Consider the following 12,416-nt stretch of genomic DNA (forward strand, 5'->3'; position numbering starts at 1 on the left):
TCACACGCTGGGTCATGTCACCTGTTCCCACTATTATCTTCTTCACCAGCTACAACCAATACTCTGTAGTATAGCCTTTCTTTCACCTTGGTTGAGGAGTACAGAGAAGCTCGAAACTTACATTGGTACCCGCTGGGCCTGGTTGCTCAATGATAGAGGGGCAGGCGCAGGGGTGGGGTGGGGAAGCAGCTCTGGGTTGTAAGACTATCTGGGCTACAAACAAAGGGAGTCACAGACAGTCATGGTGAGACAGAATAAACAACTGAAAATTTGGGAGACAATAGGAATGGACTCTAATGAGCACTTAAAGTGTGCCTGGGAGAGACAGATGGGATAGAAAGTGCAGTTGCATCTCAACAAGTGCTTGGAGATTCAGAACTGGAACCAACCAAGGAAAAGTCATTTGAAGGCTGTAGAAGCAATAGCAATTTATATTCTATATCTGATTAATCCTAGACAGCATTGACTAATGAGGTAGGAACATGGGTTCTGGAACCAGGCGGACTTATGCTTGTAAGGCACCCCGTGATTGCAGCAGGCAGCAGTTTCCTCATCTTCTCTAAGCCTCAGTTCCCCTGCCCTATCCACGTGGGTAATCAAAATAGTCAGTTCACGCTGTAGAGTTCACCTGACGCTCGGTATACACTAGATGCTAATCAACCCCAGCTTCCATGTCCCTCGCTTTTACTCTGAGATGACTGTATAACATCATCAGTATCCTCTTCCCCAGACCAACTCTCCTGTGTTGTTCCTAAGAGCCTATTGAATAGGATGAGGTTTTCTAGCTTGAGTCCTTCCATTATTTTCAAGACAAGGGTCCTGTGGTTATGGAGTGCCACTAAAGCAGGTAGTTCCCTTCAGGGGACACATTAGGCCCTAAAACAGCAGCATGTTAACCCATCCCCATGGGTAAATCATAAACAGGTCATACCTGAAACAGCCCATCTGCTCTTTTAACTTTTACTCCTTCAAAATAGGAAGGTTCTTGGATGCTTTAAGAAGTCACAGACAGGGGACTGCAGAGATGGCTCAGTAGTTAAGAGCATCGGCTACTATTCCAGAGGACCCAGGTTCGATTCCCAGTACCTATATGGCAGTTAACAACGGTCTGTAACTCCAGTTCCAGAGGATCCAGCCACTTTCACACAGACATACATGTAGGCCAAACAGCAAATGTACATAAAAATAAATAAGTAAATAAATAAATGCACAAGTTAACAGAGTGGGGGTGGGACCACATAAGAAAAAAAGCCCTTTTATGATTTCTAAGGATTACTTTTTTGTGAAATTTAAAATATTTATTTTAAATATAAAATATTAATATATTTATAGAAATTCTGGATGTGGAAAATACAAATATAAGGATTATTTCTTAATGTATATAAGTGTGTGCCTGTGTAGGCATGTATACCATGTGCATGCAGGTATCCATGGAGGCCAGAAGAGGGGGCCTGGATCTCAGGAGTTGTGAAATACTGCATATGGATGGTTGGGAACGCAATCTGGATTCTGCAAGAGCAGCATGTGTTCTTATGCATTGAGCTACCTTTCCAGCTCTAAGACTTTAAAACATGATAGAGTATGTATACTATTTATTAAATATCATCCAAATTTTTGTTTCAGTATCACCCCCCCACCCCCACCCCCACCCTCATCGTATAGACAGTCTCACTATGTAGCTCTGGCTGACCTGGAACTCACTATGTAGACCAGGCTAACACTGAACTCACAATGATCCACTTGCTTCTACCCCACAAGTGCTTAGATTAAAGATATGCATCACCACACCATGGCCAATGCAGCCTGTTAAATGACTACCAGTCATAATTTAAAATTACAATGACCTATATATTCCCCACTTTAAAATGTTTTGGTTATTAACACTTTTTTGCATATAATTTACAAAATCGTTGCTTTTTTTTTAACCCATCTCTTCTAAATAGAACGAAAGAATATTTACTTTAGTTTCTGATATACCCCAGGTGCCTAGAACATTTCATTGAAACATAGTGGTCCTTAATACCATAATCATGTAAATTCCAGGTAAGATTCGGGTTAAAAATTCAATGATTTAGGGGCTATTGAGTGGTTAAGAGCATGCTCTTGCACAGGACCTCAGTTCAGTTCCTAGCAATTGTCAGGCAATTCACACCTACCTGCAACTTTGACTCTAGATGACCTGATGCTCTCTGGTTCCCATGAGGACCTGCACACACATCATGCACAGAACACACACATACATACAGAATAAAACTAATTAAAAATAGTGAATGCTGTCATCTCTTCTGGCCTCTATGGACACACACACACACACACACACTACAACTAATTAGAAATGATAAATATATGTGTAAATGGAATCCATGTGTAACAATGACTCATAAGATTGTATGGTTTTGTGGCACGGCTGCCATCCTTACTGTGTAAGCAGGCTCTGTAATAGTCCCTTAAGGGTGACACTGATCTATACTCTCTTAGAACACATCCCTGAGTTATTTGGGGAAGGAATGACCACACAGTTTTGGAGTAAACAAAATCAGAGTCTGCTTGGAGGTTAATTTCCAAAGAGCTTTTTGATAGGCATGTGAGGTGTTAAAGGTCTCCCCCGGGGTGTGCTCAGAAGCTGAATGGTCATAGTCACCCTCCTACAATATTGCTTAAGAAATTGATCGGCAAACTCTTTGTTCCCTAAATAGCTCTAAAGTTAAACTTCAGCTGAAGCATAGGTTAAATTATCTCAATTGGTGACTTCGATGGACTCATATTTAATTGGTCGTGGACTCTGGGGCTCCATAAATGATCATGATCTGCCATGACAGGAGTTATATAACCTATCGTCAGGATATATAAAGAACTAATAACATCTATTGTGAGGCAGCTAGGCAGCTATGCTCAACATATGCGGCTGGCTGCTCATCTTCAGCGTGGGACAGATAGGTAAATGGCGTCTATAGAGGCCCCAGATCCTGAATCAAATAGGTGCTAGAGATCTAGGATTCAAACCATCTAGTGTCAAAGGCTATGGTTTTTCTAGTGTTTCCTTTTAAGACTCCACTTTCTCCTGCATGATATGTAGCAACATTATTTATGTACAGAGTTGCTGTGTACAGAGTTGCTGTGACAGTTAAGTATATGTAAAGCAGACTTCTCAGCAGATGACAGCATTCACTATGGCTGTAGTTTAGGAATGATAATGAGTCTTTTCCCCTGGGGAACAATCATGAAACCTCTCCAGAGGAGGAAAAAAAACTCACTTGGTAGATGACAGAATTAGGTTCTGTAGAGGTGGGCAAGTTGAAATAATCATGTTTAAAATTCTGACTTTTGAAAAAAGTTGAAACCCTTACTTAAGAGTTGACCTCATAGACTTCCATTTTCAAGCTTGGGAAATTTGATCATGAAGATGTTTGACTGTATAAAATATAGGGCTTGGAGGGTGGGGATCTGTAGAGTTGGCTCAGTGTTTAAGAGCACTGGCTGCTTTTACAGAGGACCCGGGTTCAATTCCCAACACACACACAACAGTTCACAACTGTCTGTAACTCCAGTTCCAGGGGATCTGACACCCACAAACAGACCTACATGTAGGCAAAACATCAATGCACATAAAATTTAAAAAGTGAATAAATTAAAAAATATATAGGGCTTGGGACGCAGCTCATAGCAGAGTCCTTGCCTAGTATGGATCCAGGTTCAATCTTTAGCACCCAAAAGAAAAATGGTTGCGTATAAACATGATCACTTAAGTGATCTTTTAAAAATGAGGGGAGAGAAGGGAATCAGAGTTGGGACAGCAAGACGAACTTCCTTTACAGAAAAATGACAGCTAATAAATTCTGAAGAAAATAATGAAGCTCGGAAAAAATGGCTGGGCTGGAGAGACGGCTCACTTGGTAAAATGCTTGTCGTGCTGACTTTGACCCTCAGGAACTCATGTGAAAAGGCTGGTGTGAGGGCACATGCATGCATCCCAGCACTGGAAAGGTAAACAGCGTGATCTTCGGGCGTCTAGACAGCCAGTCCAGCTGAATCAGTGAGCTCTAGGTTCAGTGAGAGGTCCTGTCTCAAAAAGTAAGGTGAAGGGCTGGAGAGGTGGCTCAACAATGAAAGAGTATGTGCTACTTTCCCAGGGGACCTGGGTTTAGTTCCTAGCACTGCCATGATGGCTTATAACTGACTCTAACTTCAGTTTTAGAGGATCCTGTACTCTCTCTGGCCTCCTCGGACACCAGGCATGCATACAATATACTTACATGCATTCAAACAAAATACTCATACCCATACATTTTTTTTTTAATTTTAAAAAAAAAAAAGGAGCTGGGGGAGAACTATTAAGGAAGATACCCCACATCAACCTCTGACTTACATACATACATATACAATGCACCCCTTCACACACACACACACACACACATACACACACACACACACACACACACACATACATACACAGTGTTGTGGAACCCACAAGTTATTAACTAAATCAAGTAGGGATCATCAGTCATTGAAGACACCATTGAGGGACAATTGATAGGCATTAATGTTTGAATTATGACAACTGAAACAATAAAAATATTAGAGTCTTTTCTAGTACTTATTATCCCACAGTATGCAGAGCTATTGCAGATATAATTTGTTCAGAGGTCCTACTAGAGGATGGGTTCCTAACCCAGTGTGATTGGTATCCGTATAGTAAGATGGCCACATGAGGATACAGACACACAAGGAGAACACCATGTGAAGACAGACAGTGAATTCAAGTGCTGCAGTTGTGAGCTTTGGAATGCCCCCAGCTGAAAAGCCAAGAGATTCTCCCTACGGGATAGATAGGGAGCATGGCTCTGCCAGCACATTATATTCCTGCTTCCAACCTCTGGGAAATAGATTTTTATAGTCATAAACTACCCAGTTTGTGAGTACTGTGCTACCATAGCCCTAGGAAAGCAATATAATGAAGAGCAGATTGCCTTAGTGCACCTAAGTATCACCCCACATGCATCAAAGGGAGAGCTTTCAAAGGGGAGATTTGTCTGTTTCCACTAAACTTCATGTCACTAAGAGTAGGCCGACTTGACGCTGCATCCATCCTGATAAGGCGTAATAAGAAGGACACAATATCACTTTTATTTGTTAGGCCAACTACAGTAGGAGGTGGAGTTTATTTCTCTACCACTGGAATCTAACCTGGCTTTGTTATTTGCTTTTTCTTTTTCTTTTTAAAACAAAGCACCTGTTTTTTTAAATTAATTACATTTATTTATTTTTGTGTGTATGTGCTCATGCCACAGTATGTGTGTGGAGGTCATAGGACAACCTGTGGGGATTGTTTCTCTCCTTCCACCATATGAGTCCTAAGTATTGAACTCAGTTCATCAAGCTGGGTGAAAGGTGCCTATACCCACTGAGTCGTCTCACTGGTCCCTTGTTACTTACTTTTGCCAACATAATACTGTTGAAGTGGCAGAACCAGGTCTAAGCCAAGGTCTCAGTAGACCTTCCACGTTCCTTTGGCAATGTCTTCCAGATGTAATAGACTCAGGAAACTGGTCCTAATGGATGCTACCCTCGATGTTGAACTGACTGTGAAATGTCCCCCACAGGCTCATGTGTTTTCACACTTGGTTGCCAGTAAGTAGGTGGCATTACTTTGGAAGGTTATGAAACTTTCAGGAGGTAGAGTCAGCCTAGAGGAAGTGGCCAACTGGGGGTGATGGGGCTTGAAGTTTTATATCTCTACCACATCTTCTGTCAGTTCCCTGCTTTTTTATTCTGCCAAGATGTGAGGAAGTGAGTAGTCCCAGCTTCACATACCAGCTATCACGGAACTGCCTGCTGCCCTGTATTCTTCTCCCATGGTAAACTGGATTCTTTAAACTATGAGCCCTTTCTCACTCAAGTGGCTTCCTGTCAGGTCAAAATAAGAAAAGCAACACTTGAAATGGCAGAGTGAATCAACAATCAGTAGAGCACAGCCCACATCACAGAATGGTCTAGACAATGGTTCTTATTCTCATGCCATTGAATTTTAGAAGGCCATTTGTTATGCAGCAGTGGATAACTGTTACAGACACCTATATCATATTTTTGCTGTTAGAATAAATAGAAAATGGAAACTAGTCATGAGCAAACAATCGAGAAATTACAGTGTGGGATAGTCTATGACAGTTGGCCTAGATGCTATACCAGTGTCAGTGTGCTGCAAAACAAAATGGGAAGACTGGTTAGACAGGCTACATCTGGGCTTTCCAATCCTTGTCATCACTTGGCTTTTTAGACCAGATATGAGGGCCAGGGAACTATGGGACATTCGTCAGGTATTTTTGGCTGTAGACACTACAAGCCTACTATTGATCGGATTTGGTTTATCAGTGAAAACTTCCTGTGCTAGAAGCTTAGTGTTCTGTGTGGCGAAGTTGGAAGATGGAGAACGTTTTAGAGGTCCTGCCTTCTGGTAGGTGGTTAAGTCACTAACAGCCCTGCCCTTGAGATTAACACAGTTCTTTAGGAACTCAGTCAGTTCTCACAAGTATAGATTGTTACAAGAGCCAAATGATTCAGCCTTTCTGTATACTGGATTCCTTTCTGTTTCTCTGCCATGTTGGGATGCAATGGGGGTGGGGGCTTTGTCAAAGGCCAAACAGATATGATCACCTGATCATGGACTTTCGGCCTCCAAAACTACAAATCGAACTTCATTGTAAAGTGTCCAATCTCCTGTATCTTGTTATTGTGACAGAAAAAGAATTAATGCAATGCCAGAAGCACCCCATAATCAAAAATATCTGTAGGTATTGCTAAATGTCCATCTTGTGACAGTGGACTAGAGAAAAAGAATCAAATGCAATAATAAGACGAGAGACCAGGGGCTAGGGGATCTAACACATTTGGCAGAGTGCGTGTCTAACATGCACAAAATCCTGGCTACCCTTCCAGGAGGATATAAACTGAGAGGTGGGGGGTGCGGGAGGGGGAGGTGGGGAGGGAAGGATACACACCTGCAAAGCACTCAGGAGGTGGAAGGAGGAGGATCAGGAGTTCCAGGTCATCCTTCACAGAGGATTCACTGTCAGCCTATGTAAGACCTTGTTAAAAGCAAGCAAATGAGCAAGGGAGAGAGGGAGGGAGAGAGGGAGGGAGGGAGGGAGGGAGGGAGGGAGAGAGAGAGAGAGAGAGAGAGAGAGAGAGAGAAGAGAGAGAAGAGAGAGATTGAAGATTGATATTTGGAACAAAGGGGAGGATTCTTATATAAGGCATTTAGACAATTGTAGAAATTTTAATATGAACATAAGCCTGAAATGGTATTATAGTTATATTGGATGCCCTTATTCTTTGAAGCCATATGCTAGATTACTCTAAGTGAGATGTCAATTAAGAAATTCTAATATTCAACTTACTTCCAAATGCTTCAGTGGATAAACATGTTATTCACAGGAAAGGTGAAAAGAATATAAAGAATAACTAAACAGAGTTGAAAAAGATAGGTAATTAATTGTATTTCTTAAAACTTTGTAGGTTTTTAAATCTTCAAAATAAAAGGCTGGGGTTGAGGAGTCACCTCTACTTCATGGGTCCTTACTAACCTAATACATTAGGAGCAGGCTGCCTTAAATGAATCTGAGGTTCCCTTTGGAGTTGCTAGCTCAAACCATGTGTGTGAGGCTGCACTGAGGCCTGGGGATGGGTGTGTGGACCTGGAGAACTGTGTAGACTTAGCTTCCCATGAAGTCACTGGCTTCCTTTCCTTTATAAAACATCCCACCAAGAGTCTAGTTCTGTGTGAGAGTGTCATGGAGCCCCTATAGCTGCATCAACTACTTCCGTGTTCCCAAATCAATAGAAAGAGCCCCAGAGAGCCGGTCCATTTGCAAACCCTCCATTTCCCAAGGAAAGAGGGTGCCCCTCGCAGTGTGTGTTAAAAACATCATCTCATCTCATCTGTTCAGGTCAGACCTTGGTCTCTTCCTGCTTGTTGCCTCTCCCCTGCCTCTGAAATGACACAGGGCAGTGTATGTGGGTTTTTCAGGCAACCCTGGTAAACAGGTACCAAAATTCCAGGCTGCCTGGGACCAACAGAATCTGATTATCCCTTTCCCTGAGGAGGTGACCCTCATTTCAGTGCATATAAAAAGAGATGGGGTCCTTTAAATGAGACTTAAGCCATTCTCTGTTCAGATAATTGCCCAAAAACAAATTTCTTGTGCGCGTGCATGTGCACACGTGTGTGTGTGTGTGTGTGTGTGTGTGTGTGTGTGTGTGTGTGTGTGTGTGTGATTTCATGTGTGGGGAAGGAGGGAGGGAGGGAGAGAGAGAGAGAGAGAGAGAGAGAGAGAGAGAGAGAGAGAGAGAGCGCATGTGTGAGCAGGGAGACCACAGTTTGATGTCTTTGTTGATAGCTTCCATTTATCTTTCTGAGGCAGGGTCTCTCCCTGAACTTGGTGATCATTGGTTGGCTAGATCAGCTGGCTATAAACTACAGATATCTGCCTGTCTTCATCCCTCATGCTCATAGGTTACAGATGCGGGTGACCACTCCCAGTTTTTTTATGTGGCTGCTGGGGATCCAAACTGAAGTTCTCCTGCTTTTGCACATTGTCCCACTGGGTCATCTCCTCAGCCCCATATTTATTGAACAGGATCCTGTTATGTAGCCCAGGTTGGCCCTGAAATCACAGCAGCCTCTTGCCTTCACCACCTACATGCTGGAATTACTGACATATGTCGTCATACCCAGAATAATTTCCTCATTTGTATCACCACAGGACACAATAGAATTCAAATCCAACCATACGGCAGAAAGACCCCACTACAAGGCAACCAACGTTTAAAACACAAGCAAACCCAGAGGCTGAAAATAGAAATGCTGATAAGTGAATGTGTTTAAGACATTTGTGCGAATGAAGAAGATGGCAACAAGCAGACAAACACTGCAAACAGCGCCAAAGACAAATGGAACGGAGGGGAATTGTTCTCTCCCCGACAGCAAACATGCTGATGCATTGTGCAAGGAGGTGGGCAAGGAATGTGAACAAATACTTCACATACTAAAAAAAAGAAAGAATGGTATTGAGTATGGTGGTGCACACCTTTGATCCCAGCACTTGGGGGAGGTAGAGGCAGGTGGGTCTCTGACTTCGAGGCTAGCCAGGGCTGCACCTTGCGAACCCATTCCACAAAACAATGACAAACCAAATAAACAAAAAAGTAGGAATGGTCAAAATTACTTGGAAAAAAAACAAGTACTCATCTTCATAAGTGCTTAGAAAAATGAAAGCATAACACATGCCCATGTTTCTATGAGTGACAGATACTTGAAGTTCAATAAGATATGGTTTTTTAGCAAAGTTATAGTAAACGTACACTGTTGATGGCCGTTGAATCTGAGAGTGTGGACAGGTTACAATTTAGAAGCATCCCATTGTGTGTGTGGCACTGGGTTTGAACCTAGGGCCTTGCACGTGCTGGGTGAATAAGTGCTGTTGCTGAGAGTCAGCTCTGCTGTTCTCATCTTGAATGCACACATATTATGTTCCAGTCATAATTTATTCTTTCAGGTAATTTATTCTGTGGATAAAGTCACTACAGAGGTTCCTAAAGTCACGAATGTAAGGTTATTCATGGAAGCATTGTTTATTATAATAATAACAGGGGAAAGTGGAAAGAATTTAAATGTCGGTTAATTAGGCCAATGGTTGGCTTTATGGCTTGTCTAGTGGCGAAAAGATGTCCATGTGTTAACGTGGAAAGTTGCTGATATACTGTTAGATACAACATAAAGGGTACTGTATATAATTTACTCTGCATAGAGGTGTTGTATTCAGGCTGGAGAGATGGCTCAGGGGTTAAGGGCACTGACTGCTCTTAGAGAAGTCCTGAGTTCAATTCCCAGCAACCACATGGTGGCTCACAGCCATCTGTAATGGGATCTGATGTACTCTTCTGGTGTGTCTGAAGACAGCAACAGTGTATTCATATACGTAAAAATAAATAAATCTTTTCTTTAAAAAAAGAAGCATTGTATGCATTTGATAGCCTTATATAGAAAACATAGGCCAAGAAATAGTTCTGTGTTTAACTTGTGATAAAGTCAAGAAGGATGCTTTTTTTTTTTTTTTGCTTTCTATACAAAACCATTTTCCATTTATTTTAATCATTGTCATGTCTTACATTTACAATTAAAAATGTGCAGGATACACCTCAAAACAACTTTCAGGATGTCAGTCAATGCCCTTCTGATGCTTTTGTAGGAAATGTCTGAACTACTGGAGCGAGATGAAGTTGCATGCTGGTTAAATTGCTTTTAGCTGGGAGTGCAGATATGGAAATGTACTGAGCCACTGTAATGAGGAACATGATTCTTAGCACCTAAGAAGGCTGCAGCAGAGCAGCTGGCAACTTCCTGAAGCAGCTTGCGGTCGTTCACCCTTCTCGCCTGGCTCAGGCCCAGCCTTCAGCAAGATGAAGATTTGGGTTTTGGAAAGCCTGAGGGGCCATCAAGACAAAAGCAATTTGAGAAGAAATTTTCTTTCTCCTCTTTCTTTCCCTGTCTCTGGAATTTCTTCAAGAACATGAAATTAGAGATATAACCATAATTCAAAGGTACTGAGATATGAGAACATTTTGAGAAGGTGCTTGGGTGGTTCTCTGTCTTTGTAACCACACTGTGCCTGTGCTTGGCTGGGGCACTCTTTACAGCATGCGGAGTCTCTTTGGGTCCAAAGCCCCTCTTCCTCCAAAATGGCTATGCTGGTGACACTGTTCTAAATAAAAGGACTTTGGCTGGGTAAACAGAAGGATTGTAAGCAAGCCTAAAGGTTTCTGTTCACTAGAAAAGCAGATCTCTTAAGGTTTCTGTTTACCAGGAACCTCAGCCCTTAACCCTCCCCCAAAGGTCAGCTACCTCAGGCAAGGGCATCTAGTTCCTGGTCAGTCCTGATGGACTGTATCAGCTCAGATCCCACCCCATGACTGTCATATAATATCTGCTTGGTTTCCCACCAAGTCTGAGTCCCAGTGAATCTTTCTCTCTGCCTATAGAACAGTCTAGTTCAGTAGTTTCCCCGCACCATGTCTTAGGTATTACTCTGAGAGGACAGCCTCTCTCAGGGGACGGTTTTCTGTTCTCAGTGAAGTGGCACATTTGGTTCCTGGTACCGAATCAGTTCATTTCTATTAGTCATTTCACAGCTGTTTGTTGGGAGGAGCAACATTGAAATATTCGGGTTGATTTCACAAGTAAGCTGAAAACAAGGCCTTCCCAGTTCCTGTTTGTGATTTTCAAGTCAATAAAGCATGTCTGTCTTGGTGGCTGTTTCTCTCTAACTGGTTTCAGTTGTCTGCTGCGCTGTCTACCTGGCTTCCACTTGGCTCAGAAACCTAGGTTTGTGGCCATCCTGTTACAGGTGGGTTGATGCCAGGCTGCCCACCGTTGTTTGTTATTAAATTGGTGATGCAATTTTTGTTTGGCAGTTTATGACTGTAAGGTTATTCAAGGATGCAGTTTAAAAATACAAGTTTACTACCAAGTGAGACATCAGAGCGGATGATAGGTTGTTTTTTTTTTTTTTAAGCTGTTCAGGGACAGTAGACAAATGCACAAATTTGTTATTGTAGATTGTTATGAGTCCCGGAGACGCACATACGGGGATCATTATTGTAGATTGGCTTGTGACAGCTGGCCCTGATTTACTTATTTCCTCAAGAAGACACTTTGAACAATTATTGAAATGCCTCCCCTCTGTAATTATAATAATAATTATGATGATTTTGCAACTGAATATGCAATTCAGGGCGTACACACTCAACTGTTTTTAGCTTGTTTCTCTTTTTACATTGATGTCAGCTGCTGTCTTGGATTATGAAGAACTGAGAAGGACTTTCCAACCGAGGGTCAGTGAGCTCCATGAACAGAGTCATCTGTGGCCAACCCAGGAAATTACTAAAATAATAATTATAATAGTTAGTATTTAAGGAGTAAGCTAACTATGGGCAAGGTTTTTCTTTCTCTTTTTTTAGGGTCTTTGGAGGAAGAAACCTATTTTTAGTATTTGTCTGCTCTTGAGATTAAAAGTAAGGTATCTTGTTGAATAATAAAATTACAAATCTCTGACAATGCCTCTGCCCCCCCCCCTTCTAATTAAGGAGCTTCAAGGGGAAAGGCTGATGAACTAGAACAAAGAGGTGTGTGCTGTGGGCCAGCGGAGAGAACGGAGAAGGGGAGTGGGAACTGCTGCAGGAGGACAGATGGCAGTGAGAACAGACTGGGAAGTCAAGATAGAATGGCAATGATGGCAGAAGGTAAGAGGGAGCCAGACAGGAAGAGAGGAGTCAGGGCAGAGGAAATGCAGAAAGTACAGGGAGACTGAGGCAAGAAGATAGCTAGCTACAACCTAGCCTGGCCTATTGCTCTCTGTGTTCGT

The 12,416-nt window shown here is 42.3% G+C and overlaps 2 long non-coding RNA genes across 3 annotated transcripts in view; one reads left to right on the forward strand and one right to left on the reverse strand.

Moving 5' to 3' along the window:
* Positions 1-10,483, forward strand: part of LOC114633079 — a 67,288-nt gene extending 56,805 nt beyond the window's left edge. Inside the window, exons 6-7 of one of the 2 annotated variants that reach the window (XR_003713171.1) lie at positions 8,760-9,008; positions 10,245-10,483. This is a non-coding gene — a long non-coding RNA (uncharacterized LOC114633079). Of the gene's footprint in view, positions 1-8,759; positions 9,833-10,244 lie in introns of those variants that run through there. The other variant, XR_003713170.1, reaches the window with a different exon arrangement.
* The window catches only part of LOC114633080, a 35,630-nt gene that overhangs the window by 12,125 nt on the left and 11,089 nt on the right, over positions 1-12,416 (reverse strand). The window lies entirely within an intron of this gene.

Source organism: Grammomys surdaster, unplaced genomic scaffold (assembly GCF_004785775.1).
Source record: "Grammomys surdaster isolate TR1022 unplaced genomic scaffold, NIH_TR_1.0 514, whole genome shotgun sequence".
In the NCBI taxonomy this organism is placed as follows: domain Eukaryota; kingdom Metazoa; phylum Chordata; class Mammalia; order Rodentia; family Muridae; genus Grammomys; species Grammomys surdaster.